Here is a 27,691-nt window from a genome sequence, read left to right on the forward strand (position 1 = left end):
ATGAGGAGGAGGCCATAGGAGGGCAACAACCCAGCATTAGGATCACTACCTCTGCCTTTGTGGAAGGAGGGACAGGAGGAGCACTGCCAGAGCCCTGCAAAATGACCTCCAGCAGGCCACAAATGTGCATGTGGCTGCTCAAACGGTCAGAAACCGAATCCATGAGGGTGGTATGAGGGCCCGACGTCCACAGATGGGGGTTGTGCTTACAGCCCAACACTGTGCAGGACGTTTGGCATTTGCCAGAGTACACCAAGATTGGCAAATTCGCCACTGGCGCCCTGTGCTCTTCACAGATGAAAGCAGGTTCACACTGAACACATGTGAGAGATGTGACAGGGTCTGGAGATGCCATGGAGAACGTTCTGCTGCCTGCAACATCCTCCAGCGTGACCGGTTTGGCAGTGGGTCAGTAATGGTGTGGGGTGGCATTTGTTTAGGGGGCCGCACAGCCCTCCACGTGCTCGCCAGAGGTAGCCTGACTGCCATTAGGTACCGAGATGAGATCCTCAGACCCCTTGTGAGACCATATGCTGGTGCGGTTGGCCCTGCATTCCTCCTAATGCACAACAATGCTAGACATCATGTGGCTGGAGTGTGTCAGCGGTTCCTGCAAGACGAAGGCATTGATGCTATGGACTGGCCCGCCCGTTCCCCAGACCTGAATCCAATTAAGCACATCTGGGACATCATATCTCGCTCCATCCACCAACGCCACGTTGCACCACAGACTGTCCAGGAGTTGGGGGATGCTTTAGTCCAGGTGTGGGAGGAGTTCCCTCAGGAGACCATCCACCACCTCATCAGGAGCATGCCCAGGCGTTGTAGGGAGGTCATACAGGCACGTGAAGGCCACACACATTACTGAGCCTCATTTTGACTTGTTTTAAGGACATTACATCAAAGTTGGATCAGCCGGTAGTGTTTGTTTTTTTCACTTTAATTTTGAGTGTCACTCCAAATCCAGACCTCCATGAGTTGCTAAATTTGATTTCCATTGATAATTTTTGTGTGATTTTGTTGTCAGCACATTCAACTATGTAATGAACAAAGTATTTAATAAGAATATTCATTCATTCAGATCTAGGATGTCTTATTTTTGTGTTCTCTTTATTTTTTTGAGCAGTGTAATAATTAATTTCTAATAGGTAAGACAAAAGCAAAAATATTAACGGTAAACAATAATAGCAAATATAGTAACAATACTAGGCAATTCAGTATGTTAATGATTCCACAACTATTTGGGGGAAAATAGTATTTATCCCTCCTCGCCCCCTTTTTTCCCCACTCACTTTTTCAGTTCCAGTTTGGTTTGTCTCTCAATGACCAGCAGGTGTCTCTCAATCTCAGACTCTCAGTCTCTTTCACTGTACTACAGATGCTGTGTCATTGTCTCTTTAAGAGTCCATTTTAGTTCAAAGATTTAGCTCCAAAAATGCCAATCTGTCAAAACTATTTAGTTCACTGTCCTGCTCCTTTTGTTGGGCCACAATAACACACCAATAATATTTCAAGTCATCTTATCACTCCAAATCTTTTGCAATTCCCTTCTTTCTAGTTTCCTGGTATTATTCTCTGTGCTTTCAGCAATCTCTTCACCCGCAGTAAGTTTCACCGCTCCCTCCGCCTTTAGCTAGGGCTGTTTCTACCAGTTCTCCTATCAGCTGCTCGGAGCATCCAGAGATGGGAGGTGCTTCAGTCTCTGCTTGCTTAGGCTGAGCTTGAATTGAGGAATGCTCCTCCTCCTCCTCCTCCTCCTCCACGTGACTCTTCTAGGGCGTTCCCCAGTTTTTGCTCAGCCTCGTGCAAGACAGGCTGTTCAGCTCTTTGCTCCTTGGCCGAAGCAAGAAATCTTGGAGTCTCATAGCCATTTCTTTCAGCTTTAACTTCAGGTTTGATTCCCTCTCCTTAGCCCTGCGCAATTGCTCAGTTTGGCACTCTAGCCACTAAGGGGAAGCGCAGCTTTTTCGCCCCCAAGGGAGGCCAAGGGAGGGGCAGTAGCCCCTCAGCCTAATATACCCCCCCTCTCTCTGCCTGTATTTTCATTGCCGCTTTGTTAATTGCTCTGTTTCTTAGCGACTTAGGTTTATTTGCTCCGTTTGAGCCGTTCTGCAATTCCCCCCACTCTCGAACGCCGTTTTCTCTTTCCTTTTCTGTTGTTATTTTAAGGAGAAAGCCTATTCTCTCCTTCTAGTTCCTTGCTAAACTGAGTTTCAGTTTAGCTTGCCAGGTGGGGAAATGCTGCTGGGAGGTGCGTCGTCTTAACGGCCGCCATTTTGGAGGCAGCCTCATGGCGCGCGCCATTTTGTCTCTCCCTTTAAACGCTGCGAGTGGTTTTTCCGAATTACCAGGCCCCCGCTTGGCCTTATCTCAGTGTTTATTTCAGTTTTCTCCTTTTCCGGCTTGCATTTAATTGGAGTAATTGTTGGCTCAACCCCACAGCTCTCTCCAGCAGCGTGGCAGCCGCACCCAGGCCTCTTTCTTTGTCAAGCTTGTGCAGAGAGGCTGCTGCAGGCCCTAATTCTAATTCTACCAGGCCTAGGCGTTTGCGAAATTCGGCTGATTGGCCTTCAGTTATCCCAGGAGCAGGGATATAACCATCTGGAATATAATATTGATTTCTAATCTCACAGGATAATATTTTCATACTCAAAATATTATCACTGAGGTACAGCCCAATTGTTGTTTTTCTCTTTGACTGAATAATCATATATCTACACACCCACACACACACACACACACACACACACATATTAAAACAACAAGAACAACTAAATTTTACCAAAAGGGGGAAGTAATATTGATCAGGGACACCGTCTTTGCACAGATCGGGCCCTGGGCGTGCCAACCGCCTCACATTGATCTTACTACATTTAAGGCATTGCAATGGCAGATGGTAATACTTCTAGAGGATCTTTGAAGGCAAAGGCCAAAACCCACCACTTGTGCAAGCAGGCTAAGGAGATCTCCAAAGCGGCCCAGAGGGACGCCCTAAGGCGCCACAAGGCCCTGCAAAAAGAATTTGATAGGAGATCTAAAGAAGCACTCAAGGTGCCTCAGGTTCCCCCATCCTCCAGTCCCTCTACCTCTCTTCAACCCCCTCCCCCAGATGTTTCCTTCTCATCCAGGCACAGCTTGCCACCTCAGGAACAACAGGCTCAGATTCCTGAAACATTGACCAGAAGGGCTCCAGTGAGGTCCCTACCTAGGTCTGAACAGTGTCTGGCTCAGGAGCCCTTGCATAGGAAACCCCCCCTCCAAGGGCGTGAGGAGGAGGTGGAAGAGGGGGAGGACGAAGGAGATCAGCTCATGGATCCAGACGACTACGATTTGGGGTCCATACACTATAGCGAGCCCCTATCAGACATAGACCCTCTAGAGGACGAAATGTCCGAGGACGAGGGGCTCACCCCTGACCAGCCCACCTTCGCGGGCCTTTTAAAGCTGCAACTATATAAATCCTTATTGTTTAAGGCCAAAAATCTTTCAGGTCTGAGTAAGCAATCCCCCTCACTCCACCCTGCCCTCTCTGGGGAAGGACCCACGGTAGAGGCCGAGACTATTCCGGCTCCCCCTATCCTTGCAGATCTGGTCCAAAAACAACTGGCATCTGTAGTGGTTCTCCCAGCCCCCTCTAACCATAACAAAAAATTCTTCAATCTGGATCCGGATTTCTCTAAAATGTTGAACACCCCCGAGGTCGACGAGCCCATTGTGGGCCTGGCTTCCTCCTGCACTCCGACTGAAGCGTTAGAGGACCTAAAACCGGAGGAAAAGCGGGCCGAGCTGGCCCTGTGTAGGGCCCATCAGTCAGACACATGGGCCATAAGATCGGCTACGGCTGCATCTTTCTTTACAAGGTCCTCAATTCGATGGTTGCGCCAGCTCAAACAACATGTCCCTGCTTCTAACACCAGAGCACACTAGGACATTGCTAAGATCACCGTCGCAGCTGAGTTTTCGGCGGACGCCACATATCACACGGTCAAATTTTCTGCCAGGGCAATTTCATCGCACATACAGGCCCGCAGCCTGCTATGGCTCAGACACTGGCAGGCGGATTTTAAAAACAAAGCCAAGCTGGCCTCCTCTCTCATAGTGGGGGACAAACTGTTCGGCCCATCCCTGGACCCTTTACTTATGGAGACCAGGAACAAAAAGAAGTTCCTCCCTTCCCTCACCCGAAGGTCAGATTCCAGACAGTTGCAGCCCTTTTGGAGGGGCTCCTTTCGGCCCTCCTATCAAGCCCCCTTCTCTCCCAGATATCAGAGGCCTCCCTCATTCAGACCGGGCCAATTCCAGGATAGACCCGACTCTGGAGACAGGAGTAGGAGGGGCAGCTAATACAAAAGGCCTTTTCAAGGGTCTGGAAGCAGACCTTACCGACGTCCCAGATAAACATAAAGACTCTACCCCCATTGGCAGGCACCTAAAGTCGTTTGCCAGTATATGGGACTCTTCTACTTCTGACTCTTGGGTCAGGGACACTGTCAGATTTGGCCTTGCCCTTGAGTTCCATTCCACCCCCCCGAACTTCTTTATGTCATCCCCCCTCTCCAAAGACCCGATCAAATGCAATCTGATGACTTCCGCCATTCAGCACCTCCTTAACATAAGGGCCATCCACCCTGTTCAACCCGACCAAAGAGGTTGGGGCTTTTATTCCCACCTCTTCATCATCCCAAAACACTCGGGGGGATGGCGGGCCATCTTAGATCTGAAGCGACTTAATCGCTTTTTAACTTACCGCAACTTCAAAATGCACACCCTTCAATACCTTCAATCCCCATACTACTGGGGATCAGACAAGGGGACTTCCTCACATCCATAGACTTAACAGAAGCTTACCTCCATATTGCCATTCGGTCTTCCCACTCCAAATTCCTAAGGTTCTGTTACAATAACCAACACTTTGAGTATTGGCCCTTCCCTTTGGACTGGCTTCTGCCCCCAGGACCTTTACCAAGTTCCTGGCAGCCCTGGCGGCTCATACCAGAAATACCCCCATCTGTCTCCAATGTTATCTAGATGATATTTTGATTCAGTCATCATCTATCGATCAGGCAGCGAGGGACACCCAGGCCACCTTAGATTCCCTTCAGGAACATGGGTTCCTCATAAATTGGAAAAAGAGCCAGTTACTTCCCTCTACCCGAATAACCCACCTGGGGGCTCTTATCAACACACTGGAAGGTAAGGTCTACCTGTCCACAGAAAGACTCCTTAGTATTCAGAAATTGGTTAAGGAAACTAGGCACCGCAAGAGGGTGCCCTTATTGGAATTGTCAAAATTATTGGGAAAAATGATTTCCTGCATTTCTATTGTTCCCTGGGCCCATCTTCATACCAGATCCCTACAGTGGTTCCTGCTCCCGTACCAGAAATCCGGCAGAAGCAATTCCAAGCTCCCGGTCAGGGTTTTTCCCAAGGTCCTCACGTCCCTCCTCTGGTGGACAAGACCACTCATCAACAAGGGCTGTTTCTTCAAGGAACCTCAAAGGCTGACTATCACCACAGATGCCAGTCTATTCGGATGGGGAGCCCACTTCCAGTCTCTCTCATCCCAGGGGAGATGGACTGCAATAGAACAATCATGCAGTATAAATTGGCTGGAGCTTCACGTCGTTCTCCTGGCCCTGCGCAGCTTCCTCCCCCAGGTACGCGGGCAACATGTCCTCATTTTGACAGACAACATCACAGCCAAGGCACACATCAAAAAACAAGGGAGCACACATTCAATCCAGTTAATGAAGAAAGCGAGCGCCTCTGCCGCTGGGCAGAGACCAACCTTCTGTCCATCAAGACAGAGCACATATCAGGACTCTCAAATATCCAAGCAGACTGGTTAAGCAGGGCCATCATAGACCAATCGAAGTGGCGCCTCCACCCATCCCTGTTAAGAGAGGCAATAAGGATATTTGGGAAACCGGTGATAGACCTGTTTGCCTCCCCCCTCAATACCCAGGTCCCGAGATTCCTTTCAAGATACCCCTCCCAAGGGGCGGAGAATCACAATGCGCTTCGCTGCCCATGGCCCTCGGGGCTCCTCTATGCATTCCCTCCTCTGGCCCTGGTACCCAGGGTTATCCAGAAGCTGCTCCACGAAAAGGCGGAGTTGCCCCTGGTGGCCCCTTATTGGCCCAGACGACCATGGTTTGCGGATCTCCGCACTCTCTCGGTGGCCCCCCCTTGGAGGATCCTACCAGACAGGATTTCCCTGTCCCAGGGGCCCCTCCTACACCCGAACTCTCAATGGCTCCAACTGACCATCTAGAGGTTGAGCGGAGCACTTTGAGGAAAGGGCAGCTCTCAAATAAGGTCATTGACACCATCCTAGCTGCCAAACGACTATCAACCATCTGAATTTATAATACCACATGGGCCATTTTCTGTCGTTGGTGCAGCAAACTTAAAATTAACCCAGTTTCTCCCTCCATAGCTCAAATTTTAGAATTTCTTCAGGAGGGACTTGACAAGGGACTGTCTCCTAACATGCTAAAGCGTCAGGTAGCTGCCCTGTCATCTGTCCTTTTTTACGAGGGTCTCAGTTCCCTCTCTCACCATGCTCTCATCCGAGCATTTCTTAGAGGGGCTACCAACTTACGCCCCCCCCCCCAGTGCACTGTTATCCCACCTGGGACCTCAATAAAGTCCTCCTCTCCCTCACCAAAGAGCCTTTCGAACCTTTGAGGGAGACGGGTCTCCAATTCCTAACATATAAAGTAGTTTTCCTGGTAGCCATTACATCAGCCCGACGTATCTCGGAAATAACAGCTCTGTCTGTCAGGCAAGACCTCTGTGTCTTTCACGCAGATAGGGTGATCCTCCGACCCAACCCCACCTTCTGCCAAAGGTTAATTCGGCTTTCCACAGAGCCCAGGAGCTCATCCTCCCCAATTTTTGTTCCAATCTGTCGCAGGAAAGGGAACAACAATGGCACAAACTCGATGTAAGACGTGCTTTCGTATTTACATCAAACGTACAAAGCCCTTCAGGAAGTCGGAGGCCCTGTTTCTGTCTTTCCAACCCACAACACAGGGACACAGGGTGTCATCTTCTACCATAGGACGATGGATTAGGGCGGCCATAGCTAAATCATATCAATCCCAGGCCCTTCAAGTTCCTAAGGGCATAACTGCCCATTCAACCAGGAGCAGGCACCAATAATCAAAATATGCCGGGCTGCGACTTGGGCCTCACCTTCCCCCTTCATTCGGCACTATAAAATTGACGTGTTTGCCTCTGCAGAGGCTTCATTTGGCAGGCGGGTCCTACAGCATGTTCTTAGGGACCCTAGGGAGATCCAGGACCAGACGGAGTCCTTCCCTTAGGACAGGCCAAGCTTTGGTATATCCCATCTCTGGATGCTCCGAGCAGGTCATAGGAGAAGGGGCGTTGGTACTTACCTGATACGCCCTTTCTATTTGTGCTGCGAGGAGCATCCAGCCCCACCCTAATTTCCGTCTGGTGGGGCCTCTCTCTCTTGGCCAAGGACCAAAAATTGTTTAGGTGATAGGAATAGGAGCAACCCTCTCGCCTTCGCAAAACTGGTGAATGCCCTGGAAGAGTCACGTGGAGGAGGAGGAGGAGCGTTCCTCAATTCAAGCTCAACGTAAGCAAGCAGAGACTGAAGCACCTCCCATCTCTGGATGCTCCTTGCAGCTCAAATAGAAAGGGCGTATCAGGTAAGTACCAACGCCCCTTTTCACTTCAAAATTCTTCCATTCACTCTCCCTTCTATTGCTTCACTCACAGAAAAATTGGGACTCAGATCTGTCAGCTCTGATCCACCGTCTTGGTATCTCACTGCTTGCTTATCCTGTCAGTCTTCTTAGTCGGCCATTACTGGTTGTCCTTCCTACATCCACTCGTTCTGGGCTAATATCCATTCCCCACTGCAGACCACTGCCCACATAGGTTTTTCAGGATGCCCTCACCCAGTGGGTGGAATTCAATTTTTTTTTACTACTGGTTCTGTGGGTGTGGCTTATTTGGTGGGCAGGGCTTGTGGTCATATGACTGGGTGGGCATGGCCCCTCCTCACCTGGCCCCTCCCCTCCCAGCCATTCTTTGTCACCTTTTTTGACTTTATTATCTGCATACTATAGATGTACTTTCATGGACCACTGAAAGGAGGAAATGGCTCACCTGCTTTACTCAAGAGTGTGATAGGCAACAAGGGGCTGCCACAAAGAAAGGGGGACAATGTATTTTCCAAAGAAGCAGAATGCAAACAAGCAATGGATGGAAACTGAACAGAGAGAAGCAACCTAAAACTAAGGAGAAACTTCCTGACAGTGAGAACAATTAACCTGTGGGACTGCCTGTCTCCAAAAGTTCTGGGTGCTCAATCACTGGAAGTTTTTAAGAAAAGACTGGACAGCCATTTCTCTGAAATGGTATAGGGTTCACCCCAAGGTCTCTACTAGGTATTATTCTGACACCTTTCCTAGGATTTCTACTCAGAGTTTGGCATCCTCAGTTTTCTTGCCTGAGCTGGGGGTTGGACTAGAAGACCTCCAAGGTCCCTTTCAACTCTTGTTAAACACATGTGTATTTTATGCTCTGGACTATTGACATTGAATGCATGTAAACCCTGAAAAATACGTGGTAGCCCTGGGCAAAAGAAAGGCAGAAAAATCACTCTAGGTGTAGGGACAGTGTAAAATATTAACACATGATAAATAATGGAAAAATTAAAAATAATAGCACAGAGTTTTATCTCTCTCTCTCTTCCTATTTTTTTTCTTTCTCTACCTTCCTCTCTCTCTCTCTCTCTCTCTCTCTCTCTCTCTCTCTCTCTCTCTCTCTTTCTTTCTTTCTTTCTTTCTCATACACACATATACACACACACACACAGAGCACTTAACAGACAAGCATTTTGGAAGCAGCTCCTTTAAATTTCTCCAAGGCTTGAGTGGATTCCCCCACCCCCTCTGTCAGACCGCACTCCTTCTCACTCCAGCACTTTAACTCACAAGGGGAAAGCGATACTTGCAGCGTCCATGTGGAATCCTTGGAGAAATTTTTAAAAGACCTGCTTCCAAAATGCATTTCTTTTACGTTGCAAAAGTGGTCCAAGGCTCGATTCACCCCCACCCCTCTGTCAGCCTGCACTCTTTCTCACTCCCAACACTTTAACTCACACGGGGAAAATGATACTTGCAGCGTCCATGCCTTTCTTCCTTTTCCCTGGGGAGAAAGAGGACATGGGGAACGGAAAGCTAGGAGAGCGATTGCAAGTGAGCGACCGGGAGACTGGGTTGGGGGCATGGCCAGCCAGGGATTGCCACTGGTTCGGCAACCCATTCCAAGTAATCGCTACCGGTTTGCCCGAATACATGCGCACAGTTTGAATAGCACCTCTGCCCTCACTTTCGGAAGTCCCTCCAAGACTTCCTTCAACTCCAAAGAGCCCCACGAACGGTAATAGTGAGGTTGTGTGTCCGGAGTCGTCCATTCGCACACCCGCTCTTCCTGACAGCCACCCCCCCCTTTGTTGTGCTTTTTTGATGACATTTGATGCTAGGTGCCCATTTTAAGTCTTAGGATATGATATAACCTAGGAACTTGAAGGCCTCTACTGTTGTTACTGTGCTGTTTAGTAATTTAATAATTTATATAATTTATAAATTATAAAGTATTAATATTTAAATTAATATTTAAATTATTTTAATATTAATGTAAATTAATATTAAATTTAAGTCTCTCTGCAATTATTGAAGCATACATTTTATAGTCCGTATTCAATAAAGATACCGGTCTGTCCTTTGGTATGAGCGTGAATTTGTCCATGAATTTGGTATTTTCGCTTCTAACAATACTTCATCAAACACTTCCAACATTGGTTTACTTAAAATATTTTCAAAACCTTTTTAAAGTACTGCTGGTAATCCATCTGGACCCAGTGTTTTCCCATTTTTTTTGTCTCTTAGTTGCTTCTATTAATTCCATCATTGTTATGTATTCATCTAATGTAACTTTTACTGTTTTAGGTACTTTAGGAATTCTGCTTCTTTTAGATATTGCTTTATTTTGTTTTCTGAAACTATCTCCCGGTTGTATAACTTTCCAGAATAATTTTGAATGACTTTCTTTTTGTCCTCATTTTGGTGATACAGATTTCCTTCCTCATCCATTAATTGTTGTATCACGGTTTTTTTCTTTCTCTTTTTTTCAATTTGTATCATCTAGCCATCTTCCTGGTTTATTTGCATTTTCAAAAAAGTTCTGTTTAGCGTTTCCAATTTTTTATGCTATTCTTTATTATATTTAACTTGTGTGTCAACTCATAAATTTATTTAATTTAATTGGGTAACTGCTGGAATCCTGACATTGTGTTTTACTAATTCCATTTGACTTTTTAAACTCTTTTTTGTGGTTCTTTTTGTAGTTCTGTCTCTAATCTCTTATATTTTTCTTCTAATGTCTTTTGATTTTGTTTTTTCTTCTTGTTTTCCTTTCCAATATTGGTTATGACTAAACCGCTAATACATGCTTTAGCTGTATCCCGTACATTTTGCAATGAAGTCTCTTCTTTTCTGTTCTCTTTAAAGAAGTCTATTTTTTTCCCCTGAATTGGATAAATTCTTTATCTTTTAATCATGATTGATTCAACATCCATCTTAGTTTTCTTTTTTGTCTTTTTCATGTAACTTTTATTGGCTCATGGTCTGCCCAGTTACTTGTTTCTATGTTCAATTCTTCTACCTTTTGCCTTCAATTCAGCTGATAACCATATCATATCTATCTTTGACCAAGACATGTGCCTATTTGAATAAAATGAATATTGATTTTCCTTACGATGTATCTCTCACTATGCGTCTTGGATGCCTAATTTTTCAGCCATTTTGAAGAAAGCTTTTGGTAACGTTTTCCTCGCTTTTTTATTCACTTTTCTAGTTTTATAATCTAGTTTCGCATCAACAATTGTGTTAAAGTCTCCCACTACACAAATATTTTCGTACTCCAATTCTACTATGTTCTTATGTAGTTTACTATAAAAGTCCTCTTGTTTACTATTTGGTGCATAGATTGCTACCAGGAGTATCTGTTTATGATTCATTGTTACCTCCACCATCAAAATCCTCCCTTCTTCATCCACAAATATTTGCTTAGCATTTATTGTTTCTTTAACATACAGCACTACTCCTCTCTTCTTATGTTGTGATGAAGAAGTATATAGTTTCCCAATTCTGGCATATTCCAATAATTTATTATGTTGTTTTTAAATATGTACCTCTTGTATGCAAATTATATCCAGCTTTAATTTTTCTAATTTACTAAAAATCCTTTTCCTTTTTATAGCCGAGTTCAATCCATTTATGTTAATTGACAATAGTTTTATTTTTCCTTCCATTATTTACTTAAAAATAGGTTTTGTTGTTCTCCACACTGCTACGAGAGTCCAGGTTAGGGTAAACGCCTCCTCCTTTGTCATGGGGGATGAGTTTGTCAAGCTGATAAGGCCTGCCTCTGTTGCCATGGCACCCAGCTTTCAACTCAGCCCTTCGTCAGGAAAGGACATGTCTCTAGAGCTCTAGCTTAGCTAGCGAACAAAAACCGATCAACTAAAGACTTTAAATTAACCATCCGCTACTCCAGGGATCCAGTGGAGCCTGCACCATCGCAGAGAGCAGGGATCCACTCTCCTCCAGTGCCAGAGGTCCGACGCCAGGACAACAACCACGGACATTGAGTATTGGTGTAAGAGCCTCAGCTTGTACCGAGGTTTCATACGCTGGCCCAGGACTTCGCACAGCAGTAGTGAGGGTGATTTCTAGCGCCCATCAGCTGTTTATCGGGCACTTTATCACAACGCCTCTCAGCTGTGCCAGAGGAAGATCCGACCACTAAAAAATCTCAGGCCTTAACCCCACAAGGTATTTATGGCCCCACAGCAGTGATCCCAATCCCCTGGCCTACCTAACCAGGGAGAAAGAATTGATAGGCTGCTTCCAGCACCTACATTGATGGGCAATTAGGAAAGTGGAGGACACTCAGGCTCTGTCAGAACTTCTAGGCCACAATGAGGCCCACTGCTCCAAAAATTCTCGGGCTGTCCAAGAGAAAACAACATGCAAAGCTCCATTTAGCTAAGTGAGAGGCGGTGGCCAAAATTAAGTCCAAAGCCTTCGCTACTAAAAAGGCCTCAAAAACTCAGCTTAAGGCCGGAAAAAGGAGACATGAGGCCTTGGAAAGGCAGTTTGCCAAAAGCCTGGAGCAATTGGGTGGGCAGAGCCAACTGTCTCCTCAATCTGGAGATTTGCAGGCCAGCCCACAAACTATCCAGGGCTGGAGAGGCAGAACTAGGCTCTACTCATTGTCTATAGGCTTGGTCTCCAGATGGGGCTCCTGAGGCTTTTTTTCCTCAAGATTTAAGCAGAACTGGCCCTAGTTTCAGTCAGCCTTTTACATCTTGGGGCGGTCATAGACACGATCTCCTGCGAAGTCTTCCTTTCCCCGGATCGGCAAGAGAATCTACAGGCCTAGTGAAGCAAATCCGGCATCAGCATATGGTTCCATTGTCTCTGCTATCTCAGCTCCTAGGAAAGATAGTTTCCTGTATAGCCATAGTCCCATGGGCCTGACTTTATTCTCAGACTCTGCAGTGGTTCCTGTTACCATTCCAGTGTGCAGGCACCAATCATTCATCAATCAGAGTTTGCGTTCCTCCGCCAGTCTTATGATCTTTTTGGTGGTGACTGTCTGGGGCCATCAGCAGGGGACATATTTTCAAGGAACCAAAAGGCTCACGATCACCACAGATGCCAGCCTTTACAGCTGGGGGATGCACCTTCAAATTGAGATAGCCCAGGGTCGGTGGTCTCAGGGAGATGGGACTCACCCAACCAATTGGCTGGAGCTCAGGGCTGTCCACCTAGCTCTAAGACATTTCCAGGACATGGTGACAGGGTCTCAAGTATTGATAATGATGTGGCCACCAAGGCCCCTGTCAACAGACAAGGGGGGATTCAGTCCAAGTCCTTTATGCAGGAGGCTGAGTGCTTGGGGCTTTGGGCATAGAGACACCTGTCTCTCAGGGCAGAGCACATTTCGGGGGTTGACAACATTCAGGCAGACAGGCTCAGTCGAGCCAGAGTTGATCACTCAGAATGGTGTCTTCATTCGTCCTTGTTCAGGGAGTTGTCGGAGAGGTTTGGCCCTCCATTAGTGGACCTGTTCACCACCCCACAGAATGGTCAGTTGGAGAGATTCTTCACCAGGTGTGCCACTCTGGGGGCGGAGAGGACCAACACGCTTCGGAGCAACTGGCCTCCAGGGCTCCTCTATGTCTTCCCACCTCTTCTTCTAATTCCAACTGTCATTCAGAAGATGTTGGAGAAGACGGAGCTAGTGCTCCTGGCGCCTCATTGGCCCAGGCACCTCTGGTTCGTGGATCTCATGAACTTGCCAGTTTCTCGACCATTGAGGCTCGTGCCCGACATGATTTCCCTCAGCCAAAGGGCGTTAATTCATCTGGAGCCTCATTGGCTCCAGTTGGCTGCCTGGTGTTTGAGTGGAAATCACTGATGAAGGACAATCTGTCATCTAAGGTAATAAAGACCATTCAAGAATCTAGAAGACCGTCTACTAATCATATCTATGATACTACGTGGAGAGCCTTCTGTGTTTGGTGCTCTAAGACGCACCGGCATCCATCTTCAGCCACAGTAGCAGATGTGCTGGAGTTTCTCCATGAGGGTCTGGACAGGGTGCTATCACCAAACATGCTCCGCAGACAAGTTGCTGCCTTGTCTATGGTGTTGTCTTGGGACAACTTTGATTCTCTCATCATCCGGCGGTACAGAGGTTTTTGAAAGGGGCCTCAAACCTGCGCCCACCAATGGTACATAGATATCCTACTTGGGATTTCACAAAGGTGCTCCAGGCCGTTACGGGAGCACCTTTTGAACCTTTAAGGTCGATAGATTTTTGCTTCTTGACTCTCAAAGTGGCCTTCCTGGTGGCTATCACGTCAGCCAGGAGGGTTTTGGAGTTAGTAGCTCTTTCTGTAAGACAGGACTTAAGCATCTTCTACCAGAATAGAGTGATGCAATGCTTAAACCTCACCTTCATTCCAAAAATCAACTCATGGTTCCATAGGGCACAGGAACAAGTCCTCCCGGACTTCTGCTCTAATCCTCACCATGAGTTGAAAAGGAAGTGGCACACGCTAGATGTGCGAAGGGCTCTCCGCATATATATTAAAAGGACTTCAACATTTCATAAGACGGAAGCTATGTTTGTATCCTTCCAGCCTGCTCCTTTAGGGACCAAGGCTTCCCCATCCATGATGGGCAGGTGGATTAGGGCTTGTATCACTACAGTTTATGAGACTCAATCTCTCACAGTGCCCAAAGGACTGACGGCTCACATTACCAGGAGTGCGGCCACATCATCTTCCTGGGCTACCCAGGCCACCATAGAGGAAACCTGTAGGGTGACAACTTGGGCATCGCCTTCTCCATTTATCCAGTACTATAGACTGGACACCTTCGCCTCCACAGAGGCAGCATTTGGCAGGAGGGTGCTCCCAAAAGTACTTCCAGAATGGGAGGATGTGGACCAGACGTAGACCCTTCTTAGGACATGCCGGCTTTGGTATGTCCCTAACCTGGACTCTTGCAGCAGCGTGGAGGAGAACAGGCGTTGGTCTTACCTGAGATGCCCCTTTCTATACATGCTGTCCAGCCTCACCCTGGATTCATCTGGCCGGGGTTGGGAGGGGTTCTTTTCAAATTTTCTGTTTTTCAGAGACACATTACATCTGTCAAGTTACTTCACCAAAAGCTGGGTGCCATGGTCTTATCAGCTTGACAGACTCAGCCCCTATGATGGAGGAGGAGTTTATCCTAACCTGGACTCTCTAGCAGTGTGTATAGAAGGGGCATCTCAGGTAAGACCAACACCTGTTCTAGTTGCTCTTATCTCTCTCTGTTCTTTTGCTTTTTCCCCTTCTCTCTTTGCTATTTCCTCTGCTTCTCTTTCATCTTTCTTTTGTTGTATATCTCTCTCCCCAGTAGCTTCTACTTGTTGTCTGTCCTCCTTTCCCCCTCTTACTATCTCTTCTCCTTGTACTCCAAAATAGCGGTCATAAAATTGTTCTGCTTTTTCTATGGAATCTAATATGTGTCTTTGCTCCATCCAACTCATCAATATTCCCTCTGGTATCAGCCATCTAAAATTTACTCCATTCTTGATAAGCTGTTTTGTCAAAAATTGATATTCCCTTCTTATCTCTCTTACTCTATTGGGAATCTATATAGAACCACTATTTCTTTCTCATATTTTATGGGTTCATCTCTTGCTCTTTGTAGTATCTCTGTTCTCATTGGTTTTTTTTAGTAATCTTACATGTACCTCTCTAGGAAGTCTATTTCTTGTTGCATATCTAAATATTTCATCCATTTCAGAAAACACCTTTTATTTGGATCTCTCTAAAACATTTACCAGCAGCTCTGCCATTATTTCCGCCAAATTTTCTCCTTTTTCTTCAACATTCTGAAAGCGTAGATAATAATCAACCTTATCCATCTCTAATAGTATTATTGTTCTCTCCTGATTTTTGTCTGCCTCTTCCACTATTTTTTCTGTTCAGCTTTCTCTTCCACTTTCTGAATGCGTTGTTCATTTTTAGCCATTGTTTGTTGAAAATTTTCTATTTTATAGTCTATTTTACCTCTCCTTTCCTTGAGGTCTTCATGTATAACTTGAAGGAGGGCTTTCATATTTGCCTGAATTGTGTTAATCTTTTCTTGTTGAAGCATTGCATCCGATGATCTTTGACCTGCTGAGCTGGATGCAGTGGATGATTATGCTGAGGATGGCGCAGATGTGGTTTTCTTCATTTTATAGTGCTTTAATTGTAATTGTAATTTAATTATAATTCCAGAGACACATGATTATAATCTACAAAGCGAAGGCGATGAAACCATTATTTGTAATCCAAAATAAGGGTGAAATTGAAAGTATAAATTGTAATCCAAGAGTTATTAGATTACTAGTCCTTCATTCTTCAAAAAGTGTCCAAAAAGTAAATTGTAATCTACATAGGCCCACCAAACCCCAGAGTTCCACCAGTCAGTTGCAGTGTATCTTCAAAGGGAAGGTTCACAGAACAATAAAAAAGAAGAGGCAAAGTATTTACTGTTCACTTTGTCTGTTTAACTTCTGCTTAAATTTCAAGAGCTGCACTTACTTAAACAGTCTCAGTGTTTCATTCTCTGTCTCAAGTGTCTAGCATAAACAGCTTGCTAGCACAGGTGTTATTTATTTTTGTTTTTTAAACAATTTTATTTCGGTTTTCACAAAACAAAGAAAAATAAAACATCTTTTTTTAGTGAACAGTGTGATTCTAGGTTTTCAAATCTCCATACAGATATAATCTCAGTTACATATTCATCTTTCATATTCAATTTTATGTCTTATCACTACTTTAAATATTCTTTATTAATTTTTCCTCTCAAATACTTCCCTCAGGCTTATTTTATAACACTCTCATTCATATCTAAATCTATTACATATCCTTTTCAAGGTTTTCATATTTTCAAAATAATTATATTTATACTTTTATCTGTCCTTTGTACAATTTCAATCCATATCCACATTTCAAACATTACAAAACAAGGTTTCTCCTATAGTTGCCAATTAAAGTGTGTCACCTTCATATCTTATAGTTGATTCCCTTTCACATCCCATTAAAAATTCCACTTCTAAATTATCCCATTAAACAATTATTCTCATCACTTAAAAGCTATATTATAACATAAATCCCTTTTTAGTCAGATTCCGCATGGTACTTTCCTTTTAAATTACCTCTAAACTATTTTAAGTTTAAAAGAAATAAAAAAATAGAAAGGAAGAAGGTAATTAATCAGTTCAAATTCATCCTAAAAAAAAGACTAGTATTATTTCCCTTACAATCCTTCTCATAATTCATTTCAATCATATTTCTCCCCCCACCTTCTTTGCCGCAGCTTTACAAGTCTTTTCCAAAGAGTTCTTAAGTATTTTAGCTCCAGGGTACCTTGTATTCAGATGTTAATCCTGCTTAGCCCAGTTACCCAAGCTGTCCTCCTCCACTCCTGTACGATCTTGTCCAGTCAGATCTTCCTCTTTGTGATGGCCATTTTGATCATTGCTACATCTGCCTTCAGAGAGGAGTTTTATGCCTCGCCAAGGAGGGGGAATGTGGCTCCCCTCAACTCAGCTGGTGTTCTCCCCTTTCTCTGCCACCTCTACAGGGTGGCTTTGATCCCAAATTAGGTAGATCAGGGCCATCCAGCAGCGAGCACAAACCGAAACTGCGGACAGTTGCAGATTTTGGTCTGTTGCCGAGGAAGCCTAATTGGAAGCTCTCAGGTGTTGTTTGTTTTGACAGCCATCTTTTATCTTCTTTCTTTCAAGGCTATATCTTTTTCCTTTTTATTTCACTTCCACTTTTGCCAGCAGGTGTTACTGTTGCTATGCTTCTCTCCCCTTTGTTTTATATTGTATTATCCAGACTGGGATTTTCAACAAAAAAGGAAGTTCTTTAAGTCCAAATTTTATAATCCCCCAAAGCTTTCCAAATTACCCAGTATTATGTTTGAGTTCCCAGTCCAGCTTCCTAATTTTAAGGTTCTTTCACTCTCTTAAAAATTTTTCCCCTTCTTTCTGGTTTTAAAAATGGCTCTCTGGCTTTCTTGCTGCTTTTCTTGGGAGGTGGAAGAAGAACAAATCCACCTCCTCTTTTTTCGTCTCACTCTCTCCCGGGCTCAGTGGGCTCATTCCTCAATAGCATTTAGAAATTAGAAATCTCTTACCCAGATCATTCATACTGTTCCTCAGTCTTTCACGCTTTTTCATCAGTCAGTTGTCCTGGCTTTGTTCAGATACGCAATGGCCATCTTTTTCTCCTCGCTCGATTTAGAGCCTTCTCTGGATCAATCAGGAAGTTTGTGGGCTTCCTGAGATCAATGGAGTCTGTTCTCTCAGAACCTCCTTGCAGTTGAAATTTTGACACAGTCTCGAGGAATCCAGAAAATGTCATGTTGCTTGGACGTCATCCCCGTCCCTTCTCCGAGGCCAATGGTACATTTTCATAACCTTAGATATTCTTGGGAGAAAAGAATAAAACAATTTTTAGTAATGGAATTTTATTCTGAATTACCTGAAAAGCCAGATAGACTCCTTGCATTAAATTATTATTTAATTTTTAAAATTACATTTCATCTCAAAAATAGATTTTATTGAATTATACTTTCAACTTAACTTTTATCAACAAATGAAGCTCTATAATTATGTGTAAGTTCCTGTCCCAGCTGGTTTCTCAGGAAAGCATGACTTTTGACTTCATTGAACTGAACCAGAACTTTTACTGAGAGACAGTGGTTGTAATAAAGTCAGGTGGGATTCTGAAGGTCCTGCACAAAGCAATTCTTCAGTTTTCCCAAACCCAACCCCCCTGACCAGTCCACCGGCAGTCAGTGGAATGCCACAAGGATGTTTTGAAAATGCTGAGGTGCTAAGCAAAGGACAGGTCACACTCAGGGTACAATGGCCTTGGAACCAGGCTGGAACTGGCTGAAAAGGAGTCTGCTCCATCTCTGAAGACAATTCGCCTTCCTGTCATGCCCCTGTCGGAGTCTGAATCCCAGAAGGAAGACGAACAACTGACAGGGAGTGGGAGTGTGGCTTTGTTGGCTGTGGAGGAAACTAGGGAAGGGCAAAGTTTGACTGGGCAGAGGAGGAAAAGGTAGAACAAGGGAGGGGGAGTTCAGAGGAAGACCCAGGCCCATCCCACCTCATCCTAGGGCACGCAGGTAGGAATGGAGAAGAGAGCAACATGGGTTGTGGGGTTTACAGGGGAGGAAAGGGGCCTGATTCCCTTCATTAGCACAGCTAAAAAAAATGCATGCTGACTGCGGCAGCTGCTGTGAACAAACATGAATTTATCTTGTGTTGACTTTGCTTATCTGTGTTCCTGGCATCTTCTCAACTGTGTTGAGTTATTGCCGTACCTTCATGCCTGGAATTCTTATTCCTGCCCTATTGGACTAATTACCTCATTTTGATTGGACTTATAGTTACAGTTTTTGTTTACCACGTTTTAGACTTTATTCTTTGCAGCCAAAGGCTGTTCCTGGGAGAGTTTTTCTCCAGCTAGAATGTAACCAGGACATTGGGGGCAAAGTTGGAGCTAATCAAGGGACTTCTACTGATTATCTGACTGTGTTGCCTTTGTGCCATGCCCCAGGTCATCACACTCCCATGTTTCCCCTGAAAATACGACCTACTCAGAAAGTAAGTCCTAACTTGATTTTTTACACATGTGCCCAATAGAAGCCCTAACCCCCAAAATAAGCCCTAATTAAGACCTTACCCACTCCCAGGTGTACAAATAAAAATTAAGCTAGGGTGGGGATATGGGAGGTTGGAGCTGCTCTACTACTTACCTTCGGATAGTTGCAGCCAGGCCTTGCACACCTTGGCCCATTTTTCCTGCAGCCAGCAGGGCTTTCCTGAAGGCCAGATTGATTCAGAGCTCTGTTATCGGCTACAGAGGCCTTTCCTGAAGGCCTCTCTAACTGATAACAAAGCTTTGGATCAATCCAGAGCTCTATTATCAGCTGCAGAGGCCTTCAGGAAAAACTTGCTGGCAGCAGAAGAAAAGGGCGAGGTGTGTGAGGCCTGGCTGCAACTATCAGAAGTCAAAGAAGTTCCTGAAGGTCTCCAACAGTGAAAAGGAGGCCAGGGGTGACGCACATAAGTGAGGTGAGTCAATGGACAACACCCTCCTGAAAATAAGACCTGGTGCCTTTTTTGGTGGCAAAAAAATATAAGACGGTTTTATTTTCAGGGAAACACAATAATTCCAAAACGGTTACTGGAAAAGCAAAAGTACGTGAAAAATTCCAGCAAGCCTTCCTCTCCCCCCACAACGGAATGGCAGGACATGATGGTGGACCTGACATGCTGCCCCCCTGAACAGCGACATTAGTCCTGTAGAACAAAAACCAAACAGGGAGAGAAGAAGGATAAAGCAGGAAAATTTTATTTAGCTTTATCAGATGATTGATTGCAGAAATGCTTTAAATGCCTAGGAGCCCTAACACAGTGATGGTCAACTCATTCATTCTGGGCTTATGGGAAATCCTTCCAAGCTACTAAAAATTGAGGTTTTCCACTATGCTTACTGGAATCCAGAATCTCTCGGATTTCAAAATGTTGTTCCCCTTCAATCATTAATGGCTCAGGGGATGGTGGAAGCTTAGGGTAGTGGCTTCAGGTTTTAATAAACTGCAGTAAAATATGGGGTGGACCCATCAAAGGGACTTGGCCAAGTCTAATTCTATGGTTACAGGGCTAATGGTGTGTTTGATGAGGAAAGATCACACAAACCTGGGTCCCAATTTTTTAATGGTTGTAGTGACTGTAGATAATGGGTGGAGAGGTAAACTCTGTTGCCAATGTTGAATGGTCTGGGTGCCGCTAAATTCTTGTCAGCTTGTTTTTTGTAAGCCTCTCTTGCTTCCTCCAGGGCTTTCCTCACCACCAGCCATATATTTTGCAGCCATTGGGAGGGGGATCAGATATTGGATTAAACTTCTGTCCTGTGGCCACTCTAAAGAATGAACCCCCATGCTACTGTGCAATTATACAATTATACGTCACTTCAGCAAGAGACAATAAATCAATCCAGTTATCTTGCTGATAGTTGATACAACATCTGAGGTATTTCCAATACCAAATTCATACATTCTCACACACACCCCATTTGTTTGGGGATGGTGACTGGAGCTAAGTCCTTGGTCAGTTCACCCCCCCCCCCCCATGCCATGCCTGTAGTAACTGTGGTAGTGACTGGGGTCATCGAAGCTCCCACCATGGTGTCTAGTGCTGACACTCGCCCCCTATATTCCTCCTCCTGGGTCTGCTGGGGTTTGCTGGTGGTAGTCATGGCATGGGGGTTGTGTGTGTTCAGTATTTGGAAGGCCTTCATCATGAATCGCATGGCTTGCTTCATCAGGATGTTGGCATGGTCGGATTCTTCGCTTTCCTCCTCATCCTTGAGCTCTTCTAGCTCTGGCTGCTGCTGTCCCTATTGGCCACCATGGCTGCCTTGGGTGAAGGTCACCACTTTGGTTCTTCCTTCCTAGTCTTCCTTCTTTCTGCCTCCGATGGACCACTATCTCAGAATGAGTGGGTTGACCATTGCCACATTAGGGCCGCTAGGCTTTTTTTTTTTAAAAAAATATAGTTTATTAATTTTTACAATTAAAACCAGTCACAATACATACACAAATAAGCAAAAGAAAGAAAGAAAGAAAAGAAAGAAAACAGAAGAGGAAGAGAGGGAAAGGATTTTAAGAAAAGAAAGAAAGAAAGAGGTTACAGGATTAAAAGTATTCTTATTTTAACAGTTTGCAAGATCTTCTTTTGTTTTCATCACCTTAACTTGTGTCATATAACCACACCTGTTTTTAACTTATATTGCTACCTCGTTATTATGTATTGATACTTTTCTTTTATGCCTTATAATATATTATTTATCTTTGGTCAATCTAATTATACCAACAATTCCAGCTGTCATAGTATAGTGAAGTGTTTTTGTTTTTTAGCGCCAAAGTCAATTTATCCATTTCTGCGCATTTTGAGATTTTTTCAATAATCATTTCTTCTGATGGAATTTGGTGTTGTTTCCAATGTTGAGCGAAGGCTAATCTGGCCGCTGTTAAAATGTGTATTGTTATGTATTTGGTTTTTTTGGAAATTTGCTTATCAAAAATCCCTAGTAGGAAGGATTCTGGTTTGTATTCGATCTGCTCTTTGGTGATTTCTTCCAACCAAGTTTTGATTTTCTTCCAATACTTTTGGGTTTCTGCACAGGACCACCACATATGGAAAAAGGTTCCTTCTTTTTTCCTACACTTCCAGCAATGCGAACTCATGTTGGGGTGCATCTTCGCTAACCTCGAAGGGGGAGATGCCATCTATAAAACATTTTATAAAGATTTTCCTTGTATGCTGCCGATTTGGTAATCTTATTGTTTCTGCCCCAAACTTTCTCCCATTCCGCTAATGTGATGCTGCGCCCTACGTTCTTACTCCAAGCAATCATATTTCCTTTTACGATTTCTTCTTCTAGTTCTGTTTCTAATAAGTAGTTATAAAATTTTGTTATGTTTTTTTATTTGATCCTAATAAAATTTTATCTAACTGTTGCAGTTTGTTATTAATTCGAATTCTTTTTTGTCTTGTTTATATCTGCTTTGAATCTGAAGATAAACCCATTGATCAATTTTATGTCCTTGCTCTTGAAGATCCAGCCTCGGTTTCAAATTTCCTTGTGGGTCTAATAAGTCTTTGTATTTAATCATTTTGGTAAGCTCCAAATTGTTTGGGTGAATCATTGCCTCCATTGTTGAAATCCATACTGGTACTTTTGTATAATGTTTTTCCTTATTTTCCTCCAAATTGTTAATAGTGCGTCTCTAATTAAATGTCTATGGAAATATTTTTGACTGGTTTTCCCTACGTCCCATAGAAAGGCGTGCCACCCCTTTGTAAATCATGGCCTTCTAGAAATAGTATTCTTTTATTGGTTAAATTCACCCAATCCTTCAACCAAACTAATGAGGTGGCCATATGGTATAACTCCCAGTTTGGAAATGCTAACCCTCCCTGCTCTTCATATCCTGCATTGCTTTTACATTTATTCTGGGTTTTTCCCTTGCCAAATAAATTTCAGGGTTGTTCTATTGAGTTCTTCAAAAACTTTTTATGTAATTTAATTGGGATCGTTTGGAATAAATACAAAAATTTAGGGAGAATGTTCATTTTAATAGTAGCAATTCGGCCTAGTAGTGAAATTTGAAGTTTCCCCACGATTCTAAATCTTTCTTTACCTGATGTATCAGTTTATCATAATTGTTTTCTTTAAGTGTCTTACAGTGTAGGGTTAGCCAAATTCCTAAGTATTTCACTTTCTTTGTCACTTGTATCTGCATTATTTCTTCTAGTTCTATTTTCTGTTTTTCTGTTAGGTTTTTGGTCATTAATTTGGTTTTTTTTTTGTTTATTTTAAGTCCCGCTTACTGCTCCAAATTTCTCTAATTCACTCATCAATTTTGGTCCCCTGTCTTTTGGTTCTTCAAGGAAGAAAATCATGTCGTCCGCAAACGCTTGCAATTTATATTCCTCTTTCTTAACTGTTAATCCCTTTATATCTGAATTCCGCCTAATTCGTGTTAATAATGTCTCTAATGCTAATATGAAGAGCAGGGAGAGAGTGGGCAACCCTGTCTCACTCCTTTTTCTATCTTTATTGGGGGTGCATTCCCCATTCACTATTATATTAGCTTGTTGTGTCATATATAGTTGTTATAATATTTTCAAATTTGGTACCCAGATTCAAATTATAAATTTTTGAATTAAAAATTGCCAATTCAAATTATCGAAAGCTTTTTCTGCATCTAGAAACATGAGTGCTACTTGTCTCTCTGGGTGGGCTTCATAAAATTCTAGTACGTCTAATACTATTCTTAGATTATTCTTTATTTGCCTAGTTGGAAGGAATCCATTTTGATCTTCATGTATATACAAGTTTAGCAATCTTTTTAATCTGTTTGCTATAATAGAAGTGAATATTTTATAATCAGTATTTAAGAGTGAAATCGGCCTGTAATTGTTTATATATCTGGGATCTGTATCCTCCTTCGGGATCAGCGAGATCAGTGCCCCCTCCATGAGTCCGGCATCCTAGCTGCTAGTAAACGTCATTAAAAACTTCCACCATAAGTGGTCCGATTTGATCTGCTATTGCCTTGTACAGCTCCCCTGGGATCCGTCTGGGCCCGGGGTTTTATTATTTTTCTGGCTCTCTATTGCTGATTTCAATTCCGATTCAGTAATGTCTTTATTTAATAGTTCAGCCATTTCTTCCCCAATTGCCTTATCCTTTACTTCATCTAGATAATTCCTTATTCTATCTTCACTGACATCCTCTCTTTGTATAAATCTTCAAAGTATTTATGAATGATTTCTTTTTCTGTTCTATTTCCTGGTATGTATCTCCTTTGCTATCTATTAACTGGTATATCAGTCTCTTCTCTTTCTTTTTTTTCAATTTATAAGATAGCCATCTTCCTGGCTTGTTGGCATGTTCAAAATAGATTTGTCTAGTTAAGTTCAAATTCATAGTCATTTTCTCTTGATCAATTAAATTCAGTTTGTGTTTGACTATACTTATCTGATTTTGCAGTTTGGATTCTTTTGGGTTATTTTGTAGAAGGGTTTCTAGCTCCTTAATTCTCTGTTGTAATTTGTTTTGTTGGGAATATTTTTCCTTGTTTCTCTTAGCATTATAAGAGATTGTTGTGCCTCTTATAACCGCCTTCATCGTATCCCAGACATTTTGTTTCGTGGTTTCTCCGTTATCATTTTCTTTAATAAAAAAAATCAATTCCTCCTTTAATTTATTAATATATTCTTTCTCTCTTATTAATTGAGTGTTTAAGGTCCATCTTTTCTTTGGTTTTGCCCTGCCCTTCCATATTACCTGTATTGGATTATGGTCTGCCCATTCATTAGGCAAAATTTCCACTTCTTTTGTCTCATTTGCTATCTCTCCACTCATCCATGCCATATCAATCCGTGTCCATGTTTGGTGGGGATTTGAATAAAATGTAAATTGTCTTTTTCAGGATGTAATCTTCTCCATATATCTGTCAGATTTAGCTCTTTCATCATTTCCTACAAATCTTGGGGAGCTCTCTCTTCCCTTTTTATTCTTCCCGGCATTACTGTGATCCTTTTGGAAATCAGCAATGGAGTTGAAGTCCCCTACCATACAAATATTTCTTTTTGCAATTCAACCAATTTTCCATATAGGTGTTTAAAAAACTCTTTTTGGTCTCCATTTGGGGCATATATTACTACTAAAAGAATTGGAATATCATTAATCCAGATCTGCAAACCCAGAGTCCTTCCTTCTAAGTCCGACCATATTAGCTCAGATTTCAAATCCTCTTTCACATATACTGCGATTCCCTTCTTTTTCTCCTCATCTGCTGGTGTGGTAAATAATTTTCCTAATTTGGGCATTCTAAATATTTTTCATCCTTCTTCTTTATATGGGTTTCTTGCAGGCATGTTATATCTGCATTATGTTTAATTAATTTAGATAATATCCTTTTTCTCTTAATTGTTGAATTTAAACCATTTATGTTTATTGATAGTAATTTTTTTTCTTCTCCCATCTATTTAGTTTTGTTTTGCTCTTTGTCGTGTAACAATTCCTCTCTTCTTGCGCTTGTATTGATGTAGTTCCTTCTGTCTTTTGTTGTGGATAGGTATTTTCTTGGTTTCCTACCGTTCCAGTTCTATTTTTATGTCCACTGTATTCTTCTTGAAACTTTGTGTCCAATTTCTCCCTACTACTTTGCTCCTGTGGGCCCACCATCCGTTCGTAAAAATCCTGGGCTTTTTCCATAGTATCTATTTTGATTTTCCTCTCTTTCCACGACACTAACATTCCTTCTGGAATAAGCCATTTAAATGTGATTCTTTTTTATTTAAATATGCTGCCAGAAATTTATAGTCACGCCTTTGTTCCCTTATTCTCCTCGGTATCTGTTTAAGAATCACAATTTCTTTCTCTTTGTAGGTTATAGTTTTATCTCTTGAGGTTCTATATATCATGTCTCGAACACATCTTCTAGTGAATCGTATATGTACTTCCCTAGAACAATTGTGGCGTCTTGCATAATTTGTATTGACCGGTAGACTTCATCAAACTCTTTTTGAATTTCATCTTTATCCATCTTCAATAAACCGGCCAGTATTTCTGCCATCAAGTATTCCAGGTCTTCTTCTTTTGATTCTGTCACATTTTGGAATCTTAGGTAAGTTGCTGCCTTGTCCATTTCTAGGAGGACAAGGGAGTCCTCCATTTCTTTGCTCATGCTTCTGAGATCTTCATCCACCCTTTCTAATTCCCTTTCTGTTCGTTCGGTTCTTTTCTCTACTTCTTTTATTATAACTTCGCTTTTTCTCCAAGGCCTGCTGCAACACCCCACTTTATCCTCTACTTTGGAAATGTCCGCTTTCATTTCTGTCTTTAGTTTCCCCATTTCTTCCTTCAATTCATTGATATCTGCCCTTGTTTCACTGTGGTTTTTAATCATTGTTTCTTGCAATCTTGTCAATGAGTCCTGTAAAGTTAGGAACATTGCTTGGATATTAGCATTCGAGATGCTAGTTGACTTCTCTGTTGGTAGTGTTTCCTCTATTGTTTTTTGTGCCATGGGTGAAGTTGTTGTCAAAGTAGTCATTATTGTGGGATTAACCTTCCTACCAGATTTCAAAGCAGTGGTAGTTGTAGTAGTCATTTCCTTTAAAATTTGTTTTTGTTGTTGTACAATATTGAATATATTATTCCAAATTGGCATTCAGTATTCTTAGTTCTGTAACTAAAAGCGCTTCCATAATCAATACTCTGACAAACCTAAATGGGCGTTGGTATAATTACCTGAGAACGCCTTTCTATCTATGCTGCAAGAGAGTCCAGGATGGGTTACACTCCTCCCTATTATGTTATAGAGCTGAGTCTGCCATATATAAAAGCCAGCCTCTAGCCAGATCTCCAGCTTTGGCGAAGGTACTTGACAGACTCTGAGTGTCTAAGGAAGCAAGGAACACACATGTTATAAATAACCCCACACCCAATCAACACTGGCCATCATAAGGGTGAGGCTGGACTCTCTTGCAGCGTAGACAGAAAGGGTGTTCTCAGGTAATTATATCAACGCCCATTCTCATCCACGCTGTGCTGAAAGTCCAGGATGAGACCTACCAAAGCCAACATGTCCATGGGAGGGCCCATGTCCGATCTGTTTACTCTGTCTGCGGGACAACCCTCTGAAGTACCCTTTGTCCAAAGGACACATCCACTGAAGCAAAGGAATCAATTCGGTAATGCCTACTGAAGGGTGATGGAGATGCCCAGGTAACCATTCTGCAGAACTCCAGCGAAGTCTGAGTAGCCCAAGCGGCTGAAGTAGCAGCACTCCTAGTAGAGTGCACCGTAAGACTAGTAGGCATCAGAAGGGACAAAGTGTGGTAGGCTTTGGCAATACATGACCTGATCCACCTGCTTAACGTAAGAGAGGAGGCCTTACAGCCCATCAAATTGTGGGAGAAAGACACAAATAAAGCTTTGATTTTCCGAAATGAGGACGTACATTTGATGTAAATATGTAAAGCCCTCTTAACATCCAGTTTATGCCATTTATGTTCTAGATCATGGTTAGGATTAGGGCAAAAATCTGGTAATACAATTTCCTGGACCCTATGAAACCAGGTATTAACTTTAGGGACAAAGGTGGGGTCTAAATGAAGGACCACCCTGTTGTCATGGAAGGAACAGAGATCCTCCCTGACTGATAGAGCTGCAAGGTCAGACACCCTCCTAGCCAAAGTAGTGATGACTAGAAAAACTACTTTATAGGTTAGTAACTGGAGGGAGGGGATTGAGGGGATTGAAAGGGGACCCCATTAACACCTGCAACCTACTTTATAGGTTAGTAACTGGAGGGAGACTGATCTGAGGGGTTTGAAAGGAGACCCCATTAACACCTGCAAAACTTTGGGAAGCTTCCATGTGGGATATCTGTGGACCATTGGTGGACGAATATTAGTGGCCCCT

At 43.1% G+C, this 27,691-nt stretch overlaps 1 protein-coding gene across 2 annotated transcripts in view; it reads left to right on the forward strand.

Annotated features, from left to right (window-relative positions):
- The window catches only part of PHC1 (polyhomeotic homolog 1), a 153,793-nt gene that overhangs the window by 31,997 nt on the left and 94,105 nt on the right, over positions 1-27,691 (forward strand). The window contains exon 2 of one of the 2 annotated variants that reach the window (XM_087926042.1): positions 14,758-14,899. The exons of the other annotated variant lie outside the window; for it this stretch is intronic. The gene's annotated coding sequence lies outside the window, so the exon portion shown is untranslated. The remainder of the gene's footprint in view (positions 1-14,757; positions 14,900-27,691) is intronic. 2 annotated transcript variants of the gene reach the window in all.

Source organism: Pseudonaja textilis, chromosome 2 (genome assembly GCF_049901715.1).
Source record: "Pseudonaja textilis isolate UNSWEBS1 chromosome 2, rPseTex1.2, whole genome shotgun sequence".
In the NCBI taxonomy this organism is placed as follows: Eukaryota; Metazoa; Chordata; class Lepidosauria; order Squamata; family Elapidae; genus Pseudonaja; species Pseudonaja textilis.